This window comes from Diceros bicornis, unplaced genomic scaffold (assembly GCF_020826845.1).
Source record: "Diceros bicornis minor isolate mBicDic1 unplaced genomic scaffold, mDicBic1.mat.cur scaffold_93_ctg1, whole genome shotgun sequence".
Lineage (NCBI taxonomy): Eukaryota > Metazoa > Chordata > Mammalia > Perissodactyla > Rhinocerotidae > Diceros > Diceros bicornis.
The window spans coordinates 358,354-384,383 of record NW_026691823.1 but is presented as its reverse complement, the minus strand read 5'-3'; the positions used below and the strand labels follow the sequence as shown (position 1 = coordinate 384,383).

General features: G+C 38.9%; 1 pseudogene; it reads left to right on the top strand.

Annotated features, from left to right (window-relative positions):
• The first annotated feature begins 15,026 nt into the window (after nt 1-15,026).
• The window catches only part of LOC131403866 (androgen-induced gene 1 protein-like), a 41,945-nt pseudogene continuing 30,941 nt past the window's right edge, over nt 15,027-26,030 (top strand).

The following is a 26,030-nucleotide window of genomic DNA, read 5'->3' as shown; positions in this document are numbered from 1 at the left end:
TGTATTAGACAATTTGCACCCTTCTTCTCATGCTCATGACTCCTGGTGAGGAGTGACTTCTCCAACTGGTGAAAATGAGAAAGAAGCCTATTTTCTGATTCTCTTTCAGATGAGTGTCCTTGCAGGATACCCACATTCTTCTCTTCTTAATAGAGTCAAATTGTTGGGTCAAGCTCTGTCCCAGTAAGAGATGTTGACAGTTTCATAAGGGTATTCTCATTTTTGCCAGCTTTACCAGTAATACAATTGATATTAATTTGTAGCTGTTTCCCTTCTCAATTGCTTCAGAACAAGTACAAAAAAAGGGATGTTAACGATCTGTCCATGGCACTCAATGGTTTTCTTTTAAGTTACTCCAATACTCCAAAGGGTCACAGCTTCCCAAAAGAGTTCTGGGCATTTGTATTAATTAAAGCACTGTCCTCTCTTGAAGAACCCATAATGTATATGTATTAGGAGGGAAAAGTCCTATAAAAGTAGGCATAATATGATTTGATAAATAGTATAAGAAGTTGCTACTACAGAGGAGGCAGCCTGTTTGGGGTGTTAGTAGTGACAGGTGATGAGGATGAAGCTGGGGTAGATGTCAATGAAAGTCAGAGAAACAAAGACAGTTGATTTGGACCTTGAGTTGAGTACATTTTCCTTTTTCAGAATGATGGATGGAGAAGGAAAAAAGACCAGGGGGGAACATAGTATTTTCTGGCATCAAAGAGGTTATAAAGTACTACATAAAAAAGTTATTAAAGGAAAGGACATGAAAAAACAATAAATCATTGCTTTGAGAGTTATTCTTGAAAATTGGGACTAAGTTGGATCCAAATTACCCTGTTAGCAAGAAACCATGCAAATAAGAACATAAAGTAAAATATTCAAAGTGTTGAAAGTAAAAAAACACCAACCTAGGATTCTGTGTACAGCAAAGTTATCCTTCAGAAATAAAGGAGAAACAAAGACCTTCTCAGACAAACAAAGATTGAGGGAATTTGTTCTCAAAGCCAGTAGATCTGCTTTGAAAGAAATGTTCAAAGAAGTTCTTCAGAGGGAAGGAACATGATATAAGTCAGAAACTGGAATCTACATAAAGAAAGGAAGAGTGTTAGAGAAGAAATAAATAAAAGTGAAATAAAGTATTTTATTTTTCTTATTCTTAATTATTCAACAGATAAGAGTTTATTTAAAATAATAATAACAACAATGTATTTGGTGATTATAGCTTATGGATGAGTGAAATGAATGATAGAAATATTATAAGGTACAGGAGGGGAGAATTGGGAATACTCTGTTATAAGGCACTTCCACTCTCTGTGAAGTGGTATAGTGTTACTTGAAAGTAGACTTGGATTAGTTGTAAGTGTATATTGCAAAATCTAGGACAACCTCTAAAAGAATTTTAAAAAGAAGTATAATTGATGTAGTAAGAGATGATAGAAATAGAATAAAATAAAATTCTCAATTAAAACCAGAAAAGTCAGAAAAAGAGTGGAAGACAAAAAAAGAAACAAGGGCAATGAACAGATACCGCTTGCAAATGTGGTAGATGTTAATCCAACCATATCAATAATCACCTTAACCATGAATGGTCTAAATACGCTAATTAAAAACAGAGATAGTGTGTATAAAAAACAAGACTCAGCTATATGTTGTCCATAAGAAACCCACTTTAAATAGAAAGACACAGATAAACTAACATGAAGGAATGGAGAAAGATATGCCATGCTAACACTAATCAAAAGGAAGTTGGAGTAGCTATATTAATTTCAGACAAAGCCAACTTCAGAAAAAGGAAAATTATCAGATATAAGGAGGGGTACTTGCTATGGTCTGAATGTTTGTGTCCCCCTAAAATACATATGTTGAAATCCTAATGCTCAATGAGATGGTATTAGGAATTGGGATTTTGGGAGATAATTAGGTCATAAGGGCTCTGCGCTCATGAATGAGATTAATGCCACTATAAAAGAGGCATGAGAGAGCTCCTTTGCCCTTCCACCATGTAAGGATACACAATAAGTTTGCAACCCAGAAGAGAGTCCTCACCCAATCATGCCAGCACATGATGATCTCAGACTTGCAGCCTCCGGACTCTGAGAAATAAATTTCTGTTGTTTATAAGCCATCTGGCCTGTGCTATTTTATTATGGCAGCCTGAATGCACTAAGACAGTACTACATAATGATAAAGGGGTCAATTTGTCCAAGAAAACATAACAATCTTTAATGTATATGCACCTAACAATAGAGCATCAAAATACATGAAGCAAAAAAAAAAAAAAAAAAAAAGGAAAAGAAATACAGAATAACAAGGAGAAATAGACAAATCCACTATTATAGTTGGGGAATTCAACACCCCTCCATCAGTAATTGACACACCCAGCAGGCAGGAAATCAGTAATGACATAATTGAACTGAAGAGCATCATCAATCAACTGGATCTAATTGACATTGATAGAATACTCCATCCAACAACAGCAGAATATGCCTTCTTCTCAAGTTCATATGGAACTTTCACCAAGATAGAGCACATTTTGGGCAATAAAACATATATTAACAAATTTAAAAGAACAGAAATCATACAAACTATGCTCTCAGACCACAAGAAAATTAAATTAGAAATTAATAACAGAAAAATAAACTGGAAAAATCCCAAAATACTTGGAGATCAAACAACACACTTGTAAATAACAAATGGGTCAAAGAAGAAGTCCTAAAAGAAATTCTAACTATTTTGAACTAAATCAAAATGAAAATACAGCATATCAAAATTTGTAGGATGCAGAGAAAACAGTGACTAGAGAGAAATTTATAGCACTGAATGCATAAATCAGGAAAAAAGAGAGATGTAAATTCAGAATCTAAGCTTCTATCTTAGGAAAATAGAAAAAGAAGAACAAATTAAATACCAAGTAAACAGAAGAAAAGAAATAATAAAAACTAGAGCAGAAATCGATGAAACTGAAAACAGGAAAACAATAGAGAAAATAATTGACACCAAAAGCTGGCTCTTTGAGAAGGTCAATAAAATTGTAACCTTCTAACCAAGCTAATCAAGAAGAAGAGAGAAAAGATGCAAGTGACTAATATGAGAAATGAAAGAGGCATCACCACTACTGATCCCATGAAAATTAAAAGGATAATAAAGGAATGATATGAACAATATGAACAATTCTATGCCAACAAATTTGATAACCTAGATGAAACAAACTAATTCTTTCAAAGACATAATGTGCCAAAATTCACACAAGAAGAAATAGATAATGGGAACAGGCCTATATCTATTAAAGAAATTGAATCAATAATTAATAACCTTCCAAAATAGAAAGCACCAGGCCAGGTAAGTTCATTGGTGAATTCCATGATACATTTAAGAAGGAAATGACATCAATTCTCTGCAATCTCTTCAAGAAAATAGAGGCAGAGGGGATACTTCCTAACTCATTCTATGAGGCTAGCATTACCCTAATACCAAAATCAGACAAAGAAATTACAAGAAAAGAAAACTATAGACTAATATCTCTCATGAATACAGGTGCAAAAATTCTCATCAAAATATTAGCGAATCAAATCCAACAATGTATAAAAAATTATACATGACCAAGTGGGATTTGTTCTAGGTATGCCAATCTTGTTTAACATTCAAAAATCAATTAATGTAATCCATCATATCAACAGGCTAAAGAACAGAAATCATATCAACATATAAATAGATGCAGAAAAGAACACTTGACAAAATCCAACAGTCATTCATGATAAACACTCTTAGCAAACTAGGAATATAGGGGAAATTCCTCAACTTAACAATGAATATCTTTTAAAAAAACCTACAGCTAACATCATACTTAATGATGAGAAACTAGATGCTTTCTCCCTAAGATTGAGAACAAGGTAATGATGTTCCCTCTCACCATTCTTATTCAACATTGTACTGAATGTCCTGGCTAACGCAATAAGACAAGAAAAAGAAATAAAAAGTATACAGATCAGAAAGGAAGAAATAAAGCTGTCTTTGTTCATACCGACATAATTGTTTATGTAGAAAATCCCAAAGAATCAACCAAAAAACTCCTGGAACTAAAAATTATAACAAGTTTGCAGAATACAAGATTACTATGCAAAAGTCTACTGTTTTCCTAAAGAATAGCAGTGAACAGTTGGAATTTGAAAGTAAAAGCAAAACACCATTTACATTAGTGCCAAAAAAGTGAAATACTTAGGTATAAATCTAACAAAATATGTACAAGATCTATACTAGGAAAACTACAAAACTCTGATGAAAGAAATCAAAAAAGATCTAAATAAATGGATATCCCATGCTTATGGATAGGAAAACTCAACGTTATTAAGATGTCAGCTCTTCCCAAAGTGATTTATACAGATTCAACGCACTCCCAGTCAAATCCCGGCAAGTTATTTTTGCAATGCTATTTCAAAAGTTTATATGGAAAGGCAAAAGACTTAGAATAGCCAACAGAAACAAAACTAAGTCAGAAGACTGACACTAACTGACTTCAAGACTTACTGTAAAGCTATAGTCACCAAGACAGTGTGGTATTGGAGAAAGAGTAGACAAGGGGATCAATGGAACTGAATAGAGAACCAAAATAAACCCACACAAATATAGTCAACTGATCTTTAACAAAAGAAATTTAATGGAGAAAGGATGGTTTTTTCAACAAATGATGCTGGAACAACCAGACACCCAAATGGAAAAAAATGAATCTAGGTACGGACCTTACACCTTTCACAAAAATTAATTCAAAACTGATCACAGACCTAAATGTAAAATGCAAAACTATAAAACTTCTAAAAGATAACATAAGAGAAAATCCATGAAAGAAAGAATTGATAAGCTGGACTTCATTAAAATTTAAAACTTCTGCTCTGCAAAAGTGCTCTGCACTGTTAAGAGAATGAAAGGCAAACCACAGGCTGGGAGAAAATATTTGCGAAACATATCTGATGAAGGACTTGTCTGGAAAATATGCAAAGAACTCTTAAAATTCAACAATAAGAAAACAACCCAATTTAAACTGGGCACAAGATCTGAACAGACACCTCAACAAAGAATATATACAGATGGAAAATAAACATATAAGGTGTTCAACATCATATGTTATTAAGGAAATTCAAATTAACACATCAATGAGATACACACTACACAGTGGGTAAAATCCAAAACACTGACAACACCAAATGCTGATGAGGATGTGGGGCAATACACACTCTCACTGATTGCTTGTGGGAACGCAAAAGGGTACAGCCACTTCGGAATCCAGTTTGGCAGTTTCTTACAAAGCTAAACATAGTCTTACCATATAATCTAGCAATTGTGCTCCTTGGTATTCACCCAGATCAGTTGAAAACTTATGTCCACAAGAAAACCTGCACACAAATGTTTGTAGCAACTTTAATCATAATTGCCAAAACTTGGAAGCAACCAAGATGTCCTTAAGTAAATGGATAAATTGTGGTACATCCATACAATAAAATATTATTCAACAATAGAAAGAAGTGAGTTGTCAAGCCACAAAAAGACATAGAGGAACCTTAAATGCATGTTGCTAAGTGAAAGAAGCCAGTCTGAAAAGACTACATACTGTATGATTCCAACTATATGACGTTCTAGAAAAGACAATACTATAGGACAATAAAAAAATTAATAGTTACCAGGGACTCAGGGAAAGGAAGTGAGGGGTGAATAGGTGGAGCACAGGCCACTTTTAGGGCAGTGAAACTATTCTGCATGATACTCTAATGGTGGATACATGATGTCATACATTTGTCAAAACCCATACAACTGTACAACACAAGAACAGTGAACCCTAATGTAACTACGGACTGTAATTACCAGTAATGATCAAGTGCAATAAATGTACTCCACTAATGAAAGATATTAATAACAGGGGAAACTGTGTATGGCAGGGAATTAGTGAGTATATAGGAGCTCTCCGTACTCTCTGTTAATTTTTCTGTAAACCTAAAACTGCTCTTAAAAAATAAAGTCTATTGAGCCAGCCCTGATGGCCTGGCGGTGAAAGTTTGGCGCTCTCACTGCTTTGGTGGCCCTGGTTCGGTTCCTGGTCACGGAACCACACCACCTGTCTGTCAATTGCCGTGCTGTGGTGGTGGCTCACAGAGAAGAACTAGAAGGACTTACAACTAGGATATACAACCATGCACTGGGGCTTTGGGGAGGAAAAAAAAAAAAAAGAGGAAGATTGGCAACTGATGTTAGGTCAGGGTGAATCTTTCCTTGCATAAATAAATAAATAAATAAAAATAAAATCTATTAATTTAAGCAAAACAAAAAGAAAAGAAAAAAATTACCCTAAGGGAAGTTTTAGATCCGGCTCTGCTACTAACGGTGTGACTTCTGGCAAGTCACTTAACTCTTCTGAGCCTCAGTTCTATCATCTATAAAATGAAGGGACTGGACTAGTTCTCCTCCAAATAGAAGATTCTATCTTTCTGTGACTGCCTGGCCTCCAATATATACTATGATAGAAGAAAAAAGTATTTTGAAAGAAAATAATTCATCAATTGAAGCAAAACTCAAAGGAATATCATTATGCAATTCTGGCAAATAAACAACATAATTATTGGATGAATCTGGTGATCAAATGTAATTTATATGAAAGGAATAAGGGGGAAATGGAGCATAAATAGGTATTGATGAAGCATTCATTTAAAGATGACAGAGCTCAAGTTTTTAAAAGATAACTTCAGATGCCTCAGGTACCATGAAATTAAATGATGTAGTTAAATGGTAACAGAGAGATTGTCGGTAATAGACGTTTCATGAAAGTTATGATGAAATGATTTGTGGCTCTTGGAATTCTTAGCTAAAATTTTCTCGTTCTTATAAATCAGACACTGATGCCTACAAAGATGTGGAAATACAGATGTTGTTTCTGGCTGATATGATGTGTTTGTGTCAGATATTAATGTGGGAGGAGTAGGCAGCCACCTGGGAGGGGAGGTCAGAACTTTAACATATGAGAAAATATAATCAAAATCACACCCCTCATCAGTAGCAGAAGGGGAATTAGAATGTGGGATGTGATATGCACCAACTGGCAGCATCAGGCAGTCTAGTATAATGATTAAGAACCCAGGGCCAGCCCTGGTAGCCTAGTGGGTAAGTTTGGTTCACTGTGCTTTGGTGGCCCAGGTTCAGTTCCTGGGTGTGGACCTACACCACTCATCTGTCAGTGGCCATGCAGCTCACATACAACGAGAGGAAGATTGGCAAAGGATGTTAGCTCAGGGCAAACCTTCCTCAGCAAAAAAAAAGGAACCAAAATACACGGTTTCAGATCCCAGCTCTGCCATTTACTGGCTGTGTGACCTTGAGTACTTTACCTAATTTTCTCTATTCCTCCATTTCTTCTTATGTAAAATGGAGATGATAATAGTAAGTAAGCACCCTCAGTGCGGCTAAAATGAGTTAATATTTGTAAAGTGCTTAGATCAGAGCCTGGCCCACAGTAAGTGTTATGTGAGTGTTTATTAAATAAAAAATACATAGGGGCCGGCCCGGTGGCGCAAGCGGTTGGGTGCGCGCGCTCCGCTGCGGCGGCCCGGGGTTTGCTGGTTCGGATCCCGGGCGCGCACCGACGCACTGCTTGGTAAGCCATGCTGTGGCGGCGTCCCATATAAAGTGGAGGAAGATAGGCACCGATGTTAGCCCAGGGCCGTCTTCCTCAGCAAAAAAAAAGGAGGAGGATTGGCGGATGTTAGCTCAGGGCTGATCTCCTCACAAAAAAAAAAAAAAAAAAAATACATAAATTTGAACCCTAGTCTCCTTAGTACTATCCCACTATCCCATGATTTAGCACTTTTGAAGCATGCCAGGAAATAACCCCAAACATCTCCTTCTACCATTATTTAGCTGCATGTAACAGAACACTCTACTACACTGCTTTAATAAATAGGAGGTTATTTTTCTCACATCACAAGAATTCTGGAAGGAGGCCACTGCTGGCATTGGTTCAGCAGGTTATGGATGTCAGGGCAAGATCTCTGTGATCCTCTGATTCTTTTCCTCATGCTTACAAGATGGCTACTGCAGCTCCAGCCATCATGTACACAATAAAGCAGGAAAAAATAGAGATGAGAAGGGCTGCACTAGTGAACTATTTCTCGGAAATCCTTCCAGCAGTTTCCAACTTTCTCAGAACCATGGCTTGGCCCAGCCGGATCACTGCATTCCCAGGCAATCTTCCAAACATCCTTGTGGGTCCGCTATCTTCTTCTATGTTCAGAGCGCAGCCGTCAGTGATGTGGACCATTCACCTGCATTTTTTGACACAGGAATTCTTGAGAGGAATGAAAACTACATGCTCAGCTCCTGGGGGGGCGAGGCGTCAGAAATAGCCTTGGCTCCAGCAGGCCTGCTTGGCGACCAGGGTCTTCCCTTAGGACGAGGGAAGTGAGAGTTCTCTCTGCCCTCAGTTGGCCACCTTCACAGACAATTTAGACTGGCTCCTGGCACTTGGTGAGACTGCCTAATGCTGCCACCTCTCATGGCAGATCACATGTTTCCTGAAAACAAAATGATGGTATTTGGTTTAATTTTATCGAATTCCTCTTTCGTGCTGGATGTTTATTACAAGTGTTTCTAAAACAGACTTTTAACTACCTTTGAGGATAACTAACACAGAGGGCCAATAAATGGGCTGCAGACGTTTTAGCTGACCTTCATTCTGGGGGAAAGTTGCTTAATATGGTAAGAAGTGGCAACCCATCCCACCATCCATGCATTCCACATTCTGTGACATTGCCTTGCTGCAGAGGCTACCAGGTCCCCCAAAGGTTTGCCTTCTATGGACAGAGTCTAGGACCCAAGGGGATAGTTTAGTTAGCTGCTTCACGTGATCTCAATCTATCGGGTAATATGCTTTCCATCTCACAAAAGAGAGGGAACACTTTCTGACAACTATGTCCCCTATGGATTGGCTACTTCCATGTGAAGGGCATCTCAGGGTAATCCCGTGATAGGAGGGTGACGGTGGTCGTGCCAGGGATGATCACGGGCTGCCCCATCAGAAGATGCTACGATCGCCATTTAGTATAAGGTGCAAGTGCTTCCTAGTTGGCAAAGTATTTGCAAATGTAGACATTATTAGAGAATTTCTGCCAGAGCTGGGTCTTGAGAGATGAGTAGAATTTTAATAGATGGAGAAGGTGATGTGAATCATTAGTGCCTGAGAGGCATGAAAGACTAAAAGTAAATGTTGAGTTTGGGGGAAAAATAAGTATTCCCATGATAATGGAATGCATAATTATTTTAAAAGGAGCAGGAATGAAAGTTGAAATAGTGAGGTTTCTTGTAGCCCGTGGGGAATCACTGATTATTTTTGAGGAGAAGAGTGATATAATCTGATCTATAGTTTCAGGAAGATAATTCTAGGCAGTGATAAGGGTGATGTGGAGATGCAACAATGGAGGCAGGAAGCCAGTTAGAGCTTATTCAATGAGGCAACAGCGATAGAAAGAGAAATGAAGGCTCATATTTGAGAAATGTTTCAGAGAATAAATTACTAGAATTTGACTGTTGATTGGATGTTGTAGCAGAAACTGTTAGTGATCTTCCAATATCTGTTTTCTCCCCTGTATTACTTTCCTAGAGATGCCATTAGCAAAGTAGCACAAACTGGATGGCTTAAAACAACAGAAATTGATTGTCTCATAGTTCTGGAGGCTACACATCATGGTGTCGGTAGGGTTGGTTTCTTCCGAGGTCTGTGAGGGAGAATCTGTGCCAGGCCTCTCTCCTAACTTCTGGTGACTGTCTGCAATCCTTGACATCCCTTGGCTTGTCATGACTCCAATCTCTGCCTCCATCATCACGTGGCATTCTCCCTGTGTGTCTCCGCCTTCTTATAAGGACACCAGTCATGTTTGATTAGGGCTCACCCTATGCCAGTATGATGTCATCTTAACTAATTACATCTGCAATGACCTTATTTCCAAACAAGGCTACTTTCTGAGGTACTGGGGATTAGGACCTCAGCATATCTTTTTGGGGGACACAATTCAACCCGTAACATCCTCCTTCCATACTAATTGAGCCCTGATTTCGGGCTGGGCACATGGCCACCCAGAAGGGAGGCTGCTATTCCTAGCTTTGGCCATGTGGAAGGGTGCTGGCCAATGAGGTGTAGGTGGATTGGTGTGTGACAGCTTCCTCAGCACACCATCTTCAAGGGATAGTGTACATGTGCCCTTTTGGCCTGTCTTCATATTTTCCTCCATCCTGCCTCAAGGAATAGGGTTATCAATTACAGCCAAAGTAATCCTAACTCTTGCAGCTGAGGAGGAGGAGTGAGGGATAGGGTTTTTTGGACACTCTGGGTAAGATGTTCACATGGCACTCTTTCAAAAGGATAATCCAAAAGTCTTTACCTGCAGCTGAATCTAGCTTTTATGCAAGTGTGCTTTTCTTTTATTTTGGCTCACACAATGTTAAAAAGTTTGAATTGAAGTGCATCTAGGTAGGGCATTTATGTTAGTTTTTTGTAGGCCCAATTATGCCCTATTACCTTACATCTAGCTTTACTTAATTATGATACGTGCCTGGGCTCTAAAGGATTTGAGTTTAAGACCTCTGAAATGTTTTTTTTTTTTTTAATGAGGAAGATTAGCCCTAGCTAACATCTGTTGCCAATCCTCCTCTTTTTGCTAAGGAAGATTGGCCCTGGGCTAACATCCATGCCCACCTTCCTCTACTTTATGTGGGACGCTGCCACAGCATGGCTTGACAAGTGGTGCGTTGGTCGGCACCCAGGATCCGAACCTGCGAACCCCGGGCAGCAGAATGGGAGTGTGCGATCTTAACTGCTATGCCACTGGGCAGGCCCCCTGAAATGTCTTTTAAATACCTGCTCAACATTTATTTAGACAAGAGGCTAAAGGCTGTGGGAAACAAAGACCCTCCTGGTGGTGGTCTGCCTCTCCTCCACTACACAGAGCAATAGAGTTCTAGTCCTAAATTCATGTATACAGTCCACTCAGCAAAACAAAAGCTCTGCAGTTACCCCAACTCCCATTGGGGAGAAGAAATTTAGCAATGGCATACTGTTATTGTAGAATGCTTTAGAAGGTCTCTCTTACCAATCACCCCCATCCACCATAGTTTATGAAAGTGTTTCTTCTAACAACACACAGTCCCCTCCACGAGAAGAATTCTGGCAAGTGGATTACCTTCCCTTGCTACACTTCCAGAGACATTTTAACACCACTAAGAGACTGGCACCCCCAGGCCATCTGGCTCCATCCTAATGTTTCTAACAGCATGCTGGTGCTGTTTCCGGAGACTGCGGACTCTGCAGAGTGGGTAGTTTCTAAGAAGGATATAGTGAGTACATGTAGAATTTGAATCACCAGTAAGCCATCCACGTGGGTCGTTCAGAGCAGGAAGACCACATCCTACGTCCCGAAGAGGGACTGTCAAAGTGGACTCATACCAAGTCCTGCCAGATGTGCTGGTCTGGATATACACACACAAAGAGAGAGCATTCCAGGCAAATGCACCGACAGCCTTCAGGGAGCCAGGAGGATGTCTCAGATCTGTATGAGATCTAGCCAGCGACTCGAGCCTAATCTCAACACTACTTTTTCTAAAGCTTATCAATGACGCTCCATAGAATCCTTAGTGTTTAGAAATCTCATAATTTAGCGGAGTTCTCTACAGCAAATACAGTCCATTTTTAAATCTGCGAAAACTGTTGCAACCAGCAGCCTCAGCACAGCTGTTAGTAGCTGCTGCTCATTTAGGCTGTAAATAGCTCTTTCTGGTTACCAGCAAAAAATCTGACTGATGAAATGCATTGGCACTATGTTTCATATCCAAGGCGATTTTTAAAATCTGTAATGAGCATCAACGGCTGGAAAAAAGAGTGACTTGCACCTACTTCTTTTACTTAGATCTTAATCTTTCCCAACTGCCCTCTAGTGTGAAAGAGCTCTCCTTGGCACCTCAGTTCATATAAACACGTGTAAAGAAATATACACATTAGATTATAAAAGGGTGGTTTCTTAACTGGTTTTGGGCTACAAAAAATCCTTAAAAAGTGGCTTTCTCAACACAAAATGCAGACATTATAGTGTATTTATAGTGAGAAACTAGAAACACCTAAATATCCCAAAGCAGAGAAAAGTTTAAGCAAAATATGATAAGTTCATATTATGTCATACTATGCAATCACTAGACGTGATTTTTACAAAGAATTTTAAATAATAAGGAAACATTCTTATTAAATTTAAAGCAAAAAAATCTGCTTGATGCAAATTGTTACACAGTGTGTCATAACTAGCTACATATTATAAAGAGACTGGCAGGTACATGCTAAAATATTTGCAGTGTTTTCTCTGGTTGATGAGAGTGGGGGTAATTTTTTTAAACTTTCCTATTTTAATATCATCAATAAGCTACTTTTATAATGAAGAAAAAATAAGAAACCCACAGTGTCTTTTCTGTGATGCCCAAATGTCTCAAAGGGATACATCCCAACTTCTACCCTTGTTGTGCAGAGAAATGTAAAGGGGGAAAAACGAATTGCTCATCTATATTGATATCGTTAGAAAATGCTTATCTAACGTAAATACAGAACCAAAGGAAATAGCATTAACATCGAATATTGTAAGGATATGCATGAACACGATTCTTCCTCCTGAAGTTTTAAGCCAAGACTCATGGCTGTACGAAGTTGGCTTCTTGGAATACAACATAAGGGAGACCCAGGGGTCCCTGTCATTTCCCAAATTAGCGAGGATTATCATCACCAGTATGTCAGACACCCTCCCCTCCAAAATAGAAAGGAGTGGGGAGTCTGTGTCCGCTTTTAGAAGTTCTTAAGGGAGAGTATCTTCAGCCCACATATGAAGAGTAGGAGCTGTTACAATCACCCCAGTACACTAACGTAATGAGAAGCTAAAACAGGGCCTAGAAATCTGCCCTTGGGAAATATGTTTCCATGAAACTCAACTGCATAAGGCTATTCTCCTCCATCCCCACTAACTGTATGGTAGAATGAAAAAGACAAAGTGACATGCAGATATTTCTTCTATACAATAAAAAACAGTATTCTGTAACTCGAATATGGAATCATCATGTAAATACTTATCAATGAATAAAGTATTATAGTTCATAAAAAGGGATAACCTACTGAGTGATGTTTTAAAAGCAACACCCCATTGTATTTTTACACTGTAAAAACACAAACTGTGTATAGCTTAATATTTTTTCACAAAGAATACCTTTAAAGCATAACTAAAATTATTAGATATGGTCTAAAAAGCAAAAAGAGCAACCTGGACTTGTTAATACACAGTTACCAAGAAGTTCCAGATATTGTAGACTGACAGTCTCATAAAATATTTGAATCAAAATTTATGCAGATGTTTGATTAAAGAACAAACACAAAACTCACTATCTTACTGTGGTTAGAAAATCACAAAATAACAAAAGCAAACACATTAGAATAAGTTCAAATCACTTATTTTAGTCCTATAGTTATTTAAAAAGAAACTGACCATAGAATAAAATTTTAAATGACTTTATGAAAATATTATTATATTTTGTAACGATAAGGACAGAGAGTCTCATTAATGAGTTTCTAAATTGTAAGGTAGGAAGGTATATCAAACACTGAGGACATCACTCTAACTCATAAAACTTTATTAAGGACCTAGTAAGACAGATCTTCAATAGATCTACTTTTTAATTTTGCAATCTTATGAACATGTAACATGGATAAACAATTAAAAAAATAGACCCAACTTTTCCATAAAAATAAAAGTAGAAATTGCCAATAATAAATAGTTTTATGCCAGTAGAATCTTCTTGGAATTATCTTGATTTTTGTGACATCAATTTCTATTAGCATAATTATAAGGCCAATGAAAGAAATCTACGTGGTTTCTTTATTTTGGTTTAGAGCTTCATTGGAAAAATTCAGGAAAACATTCATGAGTTGCTCCTTTCTCTCTAACACTCGGCTTTCCCTGCGCCCTCCCTCCACATCCTCTGACTCAGAGACTATTTGGAGAGGACACCTGTTTTAAATGGATCCACAGGAAATACCTATGTGGTCTTTTCATCATCTGACCCTGCATCTGGTTGGCTGAAATGCGATCATGATAAAAAAAAAAAATGCTGCCCACAGACTGATGCAACTTCAGCGTGACAACATTTACTGGAAGGCAGACGGAATCCAGTTGATATTTATTTTCCTTCCATGAAGCCCTGGTATTGTAGTGTAGGAAAAAACAAATAAGTAAAAGGGCAAAACCCGTTTAACCCTCAAAAGATTAGTATCAAATTACACACCGGGTTTTACATCCAAACTCAGAATGATTTGTTTTTAAGCTGAATGTAATCTTGTAGCAGAAAGTTATCTGACACTCTTTCCTTTATAATCTTTCACGTATACACCTCTCGTCCAAAGTGCATAGCCTGTCTTGTTATATTATATACTGATATGATATTTATAAAGTTCCCGTGGAAAAGTGCAAGGCACTGGAATAGAATTTATAAGGGAATTTCATAGTGATTAATAGTAGTTTAACACTGAAAATTCAATTGGGTCCAAAATAAAGCAAGTCACTCGGGGGCACCGGGGCGCGGGCTTACACCCCAAGTTCACGCCTCCACCTCCTGTGGCCACAGAGCACCCCAGTTGGCCACAGGAGCCACCCTTGACCTCCGCTGCAATGCCCCGGCTGGAACGTTTGTCTACACTGGGGTCCCCTCCTTCAGTGCAGGTTTGCCGACCTCCCTCTCCGGGCCGCGTCGCTCTCCGCCCGCCAGATGCCACCAGCCGCGGCCCCGGAGCTCGAGCGCGCTCGGCGGCCACCCACCCACCGCCGGGACGCCTAGGGGGCGCCCCCGGTCGGGTGTCCCGGGGCCCCGCGAACGCAGGAGCAGAACGACGGAGGCGACGAAAGAGCTGACGCCACGCCGCCCGGCCGCCAGCAGTGCCCGCAATCGCCCCGCCCGCGCAGGTCGCCGGGTCCCCCGGGGGCGCCCCGCCGCAGCCCCCGCCCGCCCCGCCGGCCGCGCCCGGGTTCCCACGGCGCCCGCCCCCGCCCTGCGCTCCCGCCCGCCCTCGGCGCCGCCGCGCCCGCCCAGGCCTCTGGCGGACATGGCGCTTGTCCCCTGCCAGGTGCTGCGGTGGCGATCCTGCTGTCCTACTGCTCCATCCCGTGCAACTACAAGGCCATCGACATGCCCTCGCATCAGACCTACGGAGGGAGCTGGGAATTCCTGACGTTCATTGATCTGGTAAGGCCGTCCCCGCCCCTCCCCCGTCCTCCGCGCACCCCGAGCCTGTGTGTGTTTGTGGGTGCGCGAGCACCTGCGCGCGCGCCTGCAGCATCCACCCCTGTCCTCGCCTCTTCCCCGGCGGTTGCGTCTGCAGCGGCCCCGCAGCAGCACCTTCTAAAGCGCGCGACGTTACCTGCTGGCTGGGGCCCGAGTGGAGGTGGGGTGCGCCAGGTGGTGGGCTCTTTGGAGGGGAACACAGACCTGCTGCTAGGGTGACACGGCAAGATTCTCAACTTTGCAAGTGGATTGGACGACCTTGATCATGAGCGGCCTCAGACCCGTTCGCCCCCAAGGTGCTTTCCAGAGCACCCACCGTGGGATCCACTTGCAGCAACTGAAGGAAACTGGGCATTGTCGAATTACTTGGAGCTTCCTCTGAAAGGACCAAAATTCTCTTCCTAAAGAAGAGAAAGCACCTAATAAAGTGTTTTTTTCCATGTGTTTTTTTGCCCATTGTCAGTAATTTACTTAAAACCTTTTACTCCAGAAACACTAGGGGAGAGAGATTTGCAAAATGCGTTTCCAGTGTGACTCTGCACTCTTCCTTCCCGTATAAAAGTCTGAAGCAGTTTGCATAAGCAGCTCCTCTTTTGCACAACTTGGTAACCTTGGCAGTTGGAGTTTGTTTGTTTGTTTGTTTTAAAGGCGTGTCCCCTTCTGGCACTAAAAGGGCCAGACAATCAGAACAGAAGCATAAGGCCCAGTAATAACATGGGGAGGAATCTAGGAACTTTAGGGTGAAAGATGACTAATTTAGACTGGGTCAAACATATACTAAGAGATGATAAAATAAGGGCAGAGAGTCAAAACAAGAGCAACTAATTCTAAGGACTAGAGAAAATGTAGAACCGATTCCTGGGATGCTAGAACTGTCCAAGATTACACATGAGGTTGGCTACTCAAGCAAGCTTATGATCTCTAATTGTTGATCCTCCATATTGATGAAGAGAACTTGAAACCTGTTTTAAGATATTGACAAAGGCTTAGGATGCCTCAGAGAAATGCAGAGAGTTTTTGTTTAGAAATACTGCCTTATATTTGTATCATGTTAGGTACTTTCAGAGAGGAATTTAAGTTCTTTTTCCCAGCAGTATCCCAACTGTGCACATACCCGGCTTCTCAGGGCAGAGAGTGTTTCAGCGGATTCAATTTCAGACCCTCAACTTCCATCTGGTTCTTGAAACTGATCTGCCTTTGAACATGGGTGATGCCTGCCAGTTCTCCTTTCTTCTTCCCTATTCATTCAAGGGCCGAGCACATGACAAGGCTCTGTGCTGTATTTATCTGTTCCTTTTAAGCACTCAGAAGGTAGATGGTTGCCACCAGGACTATCTTCATATTTGATTGAAAAACGAAGTCAGACTTGTTTTAACAGAAAGTCTTATTGGTTGACTGGCCTGTAAATGACAATTGGCTCTGCCAATTATGTTATATAGCAGACATTTTCCATAGATGAATGAGGGAAACCTGCAGCCCTGAGGTTCCAATAAATATGTATCAGAGTGTTAGAAATCATGTCCCTTTCTCAAATGTTTAAACTTATGTTAAAAATGTTTAGATGTTCTTTAAAAATATGTGCATAGATTTTCAGAGTTCTTTTAGGGGCCGTGTGAACAAAATTCCTCTTGGATGACTACCTTATACCATTCCTCAGTCAGATCTTGCTTAGAGCTGGCCCATTTGCGTGTTGCCAAGGAACAGTGCTGAGCTGCTGGATACTGCTGGAGACTCCGCCAGAGCCACAGGAACTGTGAACAGTTCTCAGAAGCACCTCTGCATTAGGTACAGTTTTGGGGGAGCAGAGGACGGGGTCAACAGGTGAGAGGGGTAGAAGTTGAGGGTGTTGGTTAACCCATGAGATATGACTGCTTCTCACACTGGCATTGCTTACTGAGTGTTAAAAAACACCGCTGGGGCCAGCCCTGTGGCATAGCGGTTGAGTTCACACGCTCTGCTTCGGCTGCTTGGGGTTCGAAGGTTCGGATCCTGGGTGCAGACTGACGTGCCACTTATCAAGCCATGCTGTGGCGGCCTCCCATATAAAGTAGAGGAAGATGGGCACGGATGTTAGCCCAGGGCCAATCTTACTCAGCAAAAAGAGGAGGATTGGCAGTGGGTGTTAGCTCAGGGCTGATCTTCCTTATTTAAAAAAAATAACTCACAAGAAACCATTCCCTCGCCTAACCTTTGGGTGACATGAAACTGTAGCAGAGCCAACTTGGTTCTACTTAAAACTGTCATGCAGTGTATATTTATATAGCATTTGATGATTGGACTTGCCTATTTTAAGTTACACTCATCACGGCAACTATGCTTTTGTCTATCAGAATTCAGGCAGGCCATAAATTCAAATTTGAAACTTTTACTTTGTTTCATATTTCGATTCAGTCTGTATGGAGCCTTCAGCCAATCGTTCAAACTTTTTACTCTCTGTGGCCTCTGATTGAAATATAATAATTATCTTTAATCAAGACTTCCTGTGAGAATGTCTAGAATATAGTCATAAACACAGTGTCTAGAATATAGTCATAAAAACACTCATGCGAAGTGTTACTCTCTTTATTATTAGAGATTTAAAGTCTTCAGAGCTTAAACATTGGACAGCTGTTAAAACAACCAACCTGTCAATCTTTAGTAATGGCAGGAAAAGATTTGGCTACTAGAATTTACCCATTTCACTTTCATTTTTTGTGTGTTTAAAAAAAAACCGAATAAACTTTCTTATTTTGTGCCCTGGACAATTTTAATGATTCTAAGTTCACTAGAGCAATTTTGGAAGATGATTTACCTTCTCTAAACTTTAACGAGAAGGCCCTTTTTCTAACCAGCTTGGATTGCAGTGTCAGGACATTTATCCTGGTGGCCACAGTCTGATTCTATGTTCCATGGCCTCAGTTTACTGGAACGTAAATCGGGAAGCTCAGGCTACGTGTATCTGGGAGCAGATGGTTATGTGGCAGTGGCCATTCCAGCTATATCCGTATCTTTCTTTGAGTATGTGAGTCATCTTGATAGAATCAGAGCTCATGGTTAAAAACTGAAATGCAAGTTATTGCTATCAGTAATCGTATATTGTTATTCCCCAAGAGCTTCAAGATAACTAAAGTGCTTTAGGAAAATTCAAGTTATTAAATGGAAATGGACCACTGTCTTGGCATGGTAGGCAGAATAATGAGACCCCAAAGATGTCTCCATCCTAATCCCCAGAAACTGTGAATATGTTAAGTTACATGGCAAAGGGGAATTAAGGTTGCTAGTCAGCTGACTTTAAAATAGGGAGATTATCCCAGATTATCCATGGTGGACCCAGTGTAATCACAAGAGTTCTTGAAAATGGAGGGAGGCAGAAGAGAAGGGTCAGATGGAAGAAGATGTGACTGTGGAAGAAAATCACAGAGAGATGTAACATTGCTGGCTTTGAAGATGGAAGAATGGGCCAAGATCCAAGGAATGTGGGAGGTGTCTAGCAGCTGGAAAGGGCAAAGAAATAAATTCTCCCCTAGAGCGTCCAGAAGGAACACAGAGCTGCTGACACCTTGATTTTAGCCCAGTGAGAACCATTCTGGACTTCTGACCTCCGGAAGTGTAAAATAATAAATGCCTGTAGTTTAAGCCACTAAATTTATGGTAATTTGTTACAGCAGCAATAGAAAACTAGTACACTTGGCTCTCAATCCTCTGACCCAGAAGAAAAACTTAAATGTTGTGCTTATGTAGTGATTCAGCTAGTTCTTTATGTATGTTAGATAACTGGTTAATTTTAGCTTTCACCAAAATACAGGTTTTTGCCTACTGAATCCATGAAGCTATGCAGAGAAGACATACATATAACAATGGACAATATGAGAATCTATAAAAATTGACCAACATTGGGAAAACTAGGTCTTCGCTTTACTGGGAAGTATTCTAGAAATTATCATTATGCGACATGTCATGCCTAGAGAAGGAATACTCTTAACTGGAAATAACCTGGAAAGAAAGAAAATTTAAACTACCTGATGTCCAAGTGTTTCCTTAACCAGTATCACAGCTGATGAATCTTCTTCAAATGATGCAGATTCATTCACTTATTCACTCATTAAAGGATACTTGCCCCTAAAGATAATAAAAATGGGGAATCAGAATAAAATGAGCATAAATAAATTAAAAGAAAAAGGCAACTCTAGTTTGAGGCCTCAGTGTAAGGCTGGAGTATGATGGGTGTTTAGTAGACATTTGAATAAATGGAAACTTTCCCTTTCCAAATTTTCAGTGAGTATTCTTTTCTTGTCCTATTTCCTTCTCAAACATTCAAAATAATAGGGATTTTTGAAACATACAACTAGAACTTTATTCAGATGTATATGGTAGACTGTCTGATGGATACATGAGTCAGAATCAGCTTCTTTGGAAAACGTGAACTGGACATTCATTATTAAAAATTAATTTTGATGCTGGGTTTGGAATATTTTGATTTGCAAAGATTGAAACAAACATCTGGCTATCTCATTTGCTGTAGTTTGTGGTACTCACCATTTTGAGAGTTATCATCTCGAAAGGCTCCATTTTACTCTTTATTCCTCCTGTACTGACTTGTCATTCATGCATGGGCGGAAGATTGCTCAGGGCCTGCCTCCTCAAAGTGTGGTCTGAGGACCAGCAGGATGGACCTTATCTGGGAGCCTGCTAGAAATGTGGAAGCTCGGGCTCCATCCCAGACCTTCTGAATCGGAATCTACACTTTAAGAAGACCTCTAGGTGATTTCTTTGCGCATTCTGGTTTGATAAATGCAACTCTGGGACACACTGCTTTTGTTTTGTAAGTTAACATGGAATGTCTTGTAGGACACAGCTTTGATATATTAATTCTGCCTTTAACACATATTTAAACGTATTTCAAAACATATTTAGGGTGACTCTTACTGTGACATAATTAAAAACGTGTTGTAAAAAATTACAACTTTAAAATAAAAGGAAGAGAAAAATATGTATTAGGCACCAGGGATAGATTATTTATTGCAATTGAGAAACAAACTTAGCTACTCTTCAGGGCAGCCAAGGCGAAAAAGAATACACGTTTGATTGCATTGTCTGTAGTGTTGGAATAAAGGAACCATAACAATTTATCAGGAAACATACAGTTCTTTCCAAGCACTGACTTTTCAAGGTTATTTATCACTCAGATTGTCATATAAAGGACATCGAGTAGCGTAGTAAGTAATGCTTTTGATTGTTTTTTTAGCAGAATATGGTATAGAAATATTCTTACACTTGATGTTTCTTATATCTGATTTTTATGACAGCCAAAGGTATGGTCCTATATTTTGACTGGTTGAAGGCATTTTTGTAGAGGTTTAAAGTAATATAATCTAAGTATTTATTTTTGTTATGTAAATCCGTGTTGCAAAAGAATTTAAGAAAATCACAGAGGGAGCAAGATAAATAAGGGCTCAGATGTGGAAAAGCTTGGGGTGTTCAAAGAGCAGGAAATCATCAAGTATACCTGGAGGATACATTTTCGCTTTTAGACATGTTAAGAATTTTTGACCTTTAAAAAAGTGTGAAAAAGGAAAAACAAACTGCATAAGTATCCTAAATAATGCATTTGGTCTCATATTTACTGATAGACTTATAAAATATTCTTGACTCTAGTTCATGGCTTAATTTTAAATAGGAAATGAAATATCTTGAGAAGAGATCCTGTATATTATTATGTAACTATGGTACTTAGCTTGCCAGTCAAAACCACAGAGTGCCATGCGAAGGCCAGTAATTCATTGAGTACTCAGTGAACAAAGTTAGGTGGGTGTTTTATTTTTTTTTGGATATTATACAAAGAGGGTGAAACTGCACATTTTTTTTCGGTAGAATCAAACTTGACCCTGACATGTGCACATAAATTTTAGGGATTATATAATGCTGTTTCCTAACCTAGGGGAAGAATTGCGAGTATAATACGTTGCGTAGAATCTTCTTCACCTTCTTTGAAAGCGTTTCTTTTGGATCAGACATAAAACAGGGGCCTGGTTTTTTCAGCGTGGGGGAAATAGCTGGTGATATAATCGCCCATCCTCTTTCTTAGTTGCAACTGTTTTTTAAATTACAGAAAGTCATCTGACCACTCGTTGAGGTCACTTCTTTTCCGATCCCCACCGTCCCCCGCGTCTGGTATAACATTTAGCAAAATTGGTAGCTGCTCTTGAGGGTTTTCATTTGTTTCTCTGTGTTCTCCTGAAATGTCATGTGTTTCTGTGGAACCGTGAACGATAGTACAATTTTCCGTCTTGAATCAGACATGCCTGTGATCCAAAGCATGCTTGGAAAAATCTTTCTGCTTAGGATTCCATAGCAACAGAGCTTTCTTTTGTGTCTAGAAGCCTGTGGCTGGACAGTTAAAGGGCCCATTTCCCACCTGCAGGTTAGTCCTGCCCTCTGAGCACAGAGTTCTCTTTGAATGTGAGAGACCCCTTGATCAGACCCACTGTGGAGGGGAGCAAGATACAGGATGTGGCTTCCATAGGCCTGATCAACACAGGCTAATCAAGCGCAACCAGAGAAATTGCTTGAATTTGCAAAATGGCAAGAACACTGTCATTTTGAATCTTGAGAATTCGGGATGTGTTCATTACAATGCTTTAGGAGCATGGAATTCTAAAAAGTCAGTTAGACAATGGCCTACCCTCTTCATGCTGACTTATATTCAGACCTGTCAGGCTGTGTTAATTTAATTTCAAAAGCGATACATAGAATTATAGAAAATTTGTACAATATAGGAAACCATAGGAAAGAAAATGTATTCCATCTTGATTATCTCTAATTTTCTGTGCATCTTAGCATTTTAGTGCTTGAAGATTGTATTCATTTCAGAACTTTATACACACACAGAAACGCAGAGAGAGAGTCAGACTTCAGATATATATGTGTATATGTATATATGTGTGTGTACATATATAGTCAGATTTCAGAAAAATCATATTCTATATAAAAATTAGTTTTAAATTACAGAGAAAAATATTTATCAGTCATAGACACCAACGTTAGTATTTTAATATTTGCCTTTTGAGCCATATATATACTTTTATTTAAAACAAAGTTTCCATATATACATATGGTTTGTATAAATTTATTTTTTAGTTAACATACACCAGAATTTACTCTTTTTGGTGTACAGTTCTATGAGTTTTGACAGATGCATAGAACCATGTGGCCGCCACCACAATCACCTAAAAATGTTTTTTCATGCTGCCCTTTTATAGTCAAACCCTCCCATGCATCTCAACAACCACAGATCTGTTCTCTATCCCTATAGTTTTGCCTTTTCTAGAAAAATATATGAGGCATAGAGTATGTAGCCTCTGGGTCTGGCTCTTTTCACTTAGCATAATGCATTTCAGATGCCTCCATGTGTTTGTGTGTACTGGTAGTTGTTCCATTTAATTGCTGAGTTGTATTCCAAGGCATTAATGTACCACTTTGTTGATCCAATCATAAGTTGAAGGGCATTTGAGTTTTTTCTAGTTTGGGTGATTATGAAAAAAGCTGCTATAAACATTTGCATACAAGTTTTTGTATGATCGTGTGTTTTTGTTTTTATTGAGTTTGTACCTAGGAGATGGATTGCTTGGTTATACGGCAAGTAACTGTTTAACTTGGTAAGAAACCGCCAAACTGTTTCCCAGAGTGGAGGTGCCCTGTTGCGTTGCCATCGGCAATGTACGAGGGTTCCAGTTGCTCTGCGTCCTCGTCAGTGCGTGGTGGTGTCAATTTTTCTTCTATTTTAGCTATTCTAATAGGTGTGTAGTGGTATCTCATTGTGGTTTTAATTTGCATTTCCCTCATGACTAATGATGTCAAATATCTTTTCCTGTGCGTTGTTACTGTACAAATATCTTCTTTGCAAAGTGTTCATATCTTTTGCCAATTTAAAAAAAATAGGTTTTCTTATTGTTAAGCTTTGAAAGTTGTTGTGTATATCAAATAAAAGTTCTTTACCAAATATGTGATGTACAGACATTTTCTTCCTGTTCGTGGTGTATCTTTGAATTTTATTAGTAGTGTCTTTTGTAGAGCAAAGTTTATCATTTTGATGACATCCAATTAATTAATTTTTTTATTTTATGGAACATACTTTTGATGTTTCTCTTAGAACTTTTTACCTAACCCGAGGTCACAAAGAGTTTCTTTTCTACTCCCTTCTAGAAGTTTTGTAGTTTTAGGTTTTACATTTGGGCCTGTGATCCGTTTCCAAGTTAGTTTTTTGGATAAGGTGTGAGGTTAGTGTAGAGTTGAGTCCTATTTTTTTTTTTTTTTTTTTTTTAGCATATGGATGTACAGTTGTCCCAGTACCGTTTCTTGAAAAGACTATCCTTTGCCATTGAATTTCCTTCGCACTTCTGTCAAAAATCAGTTGGCTACGTTGAGGGTCTGTTTCTGAACTGTATTCTGTTCCACTGATGTGTCTGTCTGTTCACAAGTACCACACTGTGTTGATTATCCCAGCTTTACCATAAGTCTTGAAAGCAGGTAGTGTGAGTCCTCCAACTTTGTTCTTTTTCAAAATTTGTTTAGGCTATTCTAATTACTTTGCCTCTTTAAATTTTATAATACTTTTGTCAATATCTATAAATAATCCTACTGGGATTTTTGAGTGGGATTTTGTTGAATCTATAGAACAACTTGAGGAAAATTGACATCTTAACAATATTTACTCTCCCAATCCATGAACATGATATATCTCTCCATTTACATAGATCTTTGATTTATTTCATCAGTATTTTATAGTTTTCAGTGTATGGTTCCCATACATATTTTATTAGATTTATACTTGTGTTGTATTTTTATTAATGCTATTATAAATGGTACTTTTAAAAATGAGTGTTTTATTAAATCTATTATATTTAATTGACATTTTTATTGAGATAATTGTAGATTCATATCAGTTGGAAGAAATAATAGAGAGAGACCTGGGTAGGCTTTACTCAGTTTCCCCCAATGGTAACATCTTGCACAACTGTAGTGTAATACCAGAATAATGATATTGAAACAATCAAGATACAGAACAGTTACTCTACCACAAGGATACCTCATGTAGCCTTCTTATTGCCACCCCTACTTTCTCCTTTCATCTTATCCCTGATCCCTGGCAACATTAATTTGTTCTCTATTTCTATGATTTTTGTCATTGCAATAATATTATATAAATGGAATCATATATGTGACTATTGGGGATTGGCTCTTTTCACTCAGAATAATTCCTCGGAGAGTCATCCAAGTTGTTATGTGTGTCAATGGTTTGTTCCTTTTTATTACTGAGTGGTATTTCATGATATGGATGCTCCACAATTTGTTTAAGCAGATACTCACTTAAGGACATCTGGATTGTTTCCAGTGTTGGGCAATTGTTAATAAAGCTACTATACACATTCATGCATAGGTTTTTGTGTGAACATAAGTTTTCATTTCTCTGGCATAAATATCCAAGAGGGCAATTGCTGGGTCGTATGGTAGTTGCAACTTTAGTTTTAAAAGAAGCTGCCAAACTGTTTTCCAGAGTGGCTGAACCGTTTTACATTTCCACCAGCAATGTGTGAGTGATACAGTTTCTCCTCATTCTTGCCAGTTATTTGACATTGTTAGTATTTTTAATTTCAGCCATTTTGATTGGTGTGTAGTGATACCTCATTGTGGTTGTAATCTGCATTTCTCAAATGGCTAATAATGTTGAACATCTTTTCATGTGTTTGCTTGCTGTCTGTATATCCTTGCAGTGAAACATATGGTCTGGTTTTGTTAAATTTTACTTTCCGGTTGTTTATTGCTAGTATATAGAAATTCACTTGATTTTTGCATATTACCTTATATCCTGTGTTTGCTGAACTCACTTATTCATTCTAAGAGCTTTGCTATAGATTCCATGAGATTCTCTTTTTTTCTATGTAAACAATCATGTCATCTGCTAGTAGAGATAGTTTTCTTCCTTTCCAATCGTCATGGCTTTTATTTATTTTTCATGTTTTATTGCATTGGCTAAGACTTCTAGTACAATATTGAGTAGAAATGCTGAGAGTGTATATCCTTACCTTATTTCTTTTTTAGGAGGAAAATAGGCTTTGCAATTAAGTAGGATGTTAGCTATAGATTTTTTTGCTCATATTATTTATCAGTTTGAGCACATTTCCTTCTATTCCTAGTTTGCTGAGAGGCTTTTAAAAAAATATCATAAACGGATGTTGAATTTTGTTGTATAGTTTAATTGCATCTATTGATTTGTTCATATGGCTTTTATTTTTTTTCCTGTTAATATGGTGAATTACATTGATTTTTGAATATTGAATGTGTCTTATATTCCCAGGGGAATGCACTTGGTTGTGATATATTGTCCTTTTTATATGTTGCTGCATTTGATTTGCCAATATTTTGTTGATTTTGCCTCTCTGTTTATGAGGAATATTTGTCTGTAGTTGTGTTTTTTTTTTGGCTGAGGAAGATTCATCCTGAGCTAACATCTGTTGCCAATCTTTCTCTTTTTGCTTAGGGAAGATTTGCCCTGAGCTAACATCTGTGCCAATCTTCCTCTATTTTGTATGTGGGTTACCATCACAGCATGGCTGCTGAAGAGTGGTGTAGGTCCATGCCCAGGAACAGAACCCAGGCCACCGAAGCAGAGCGTACCAAACTTAACCACTAGGCCATGGGACAGGCCCCTGTCTGTAGTTTTTTTCCTT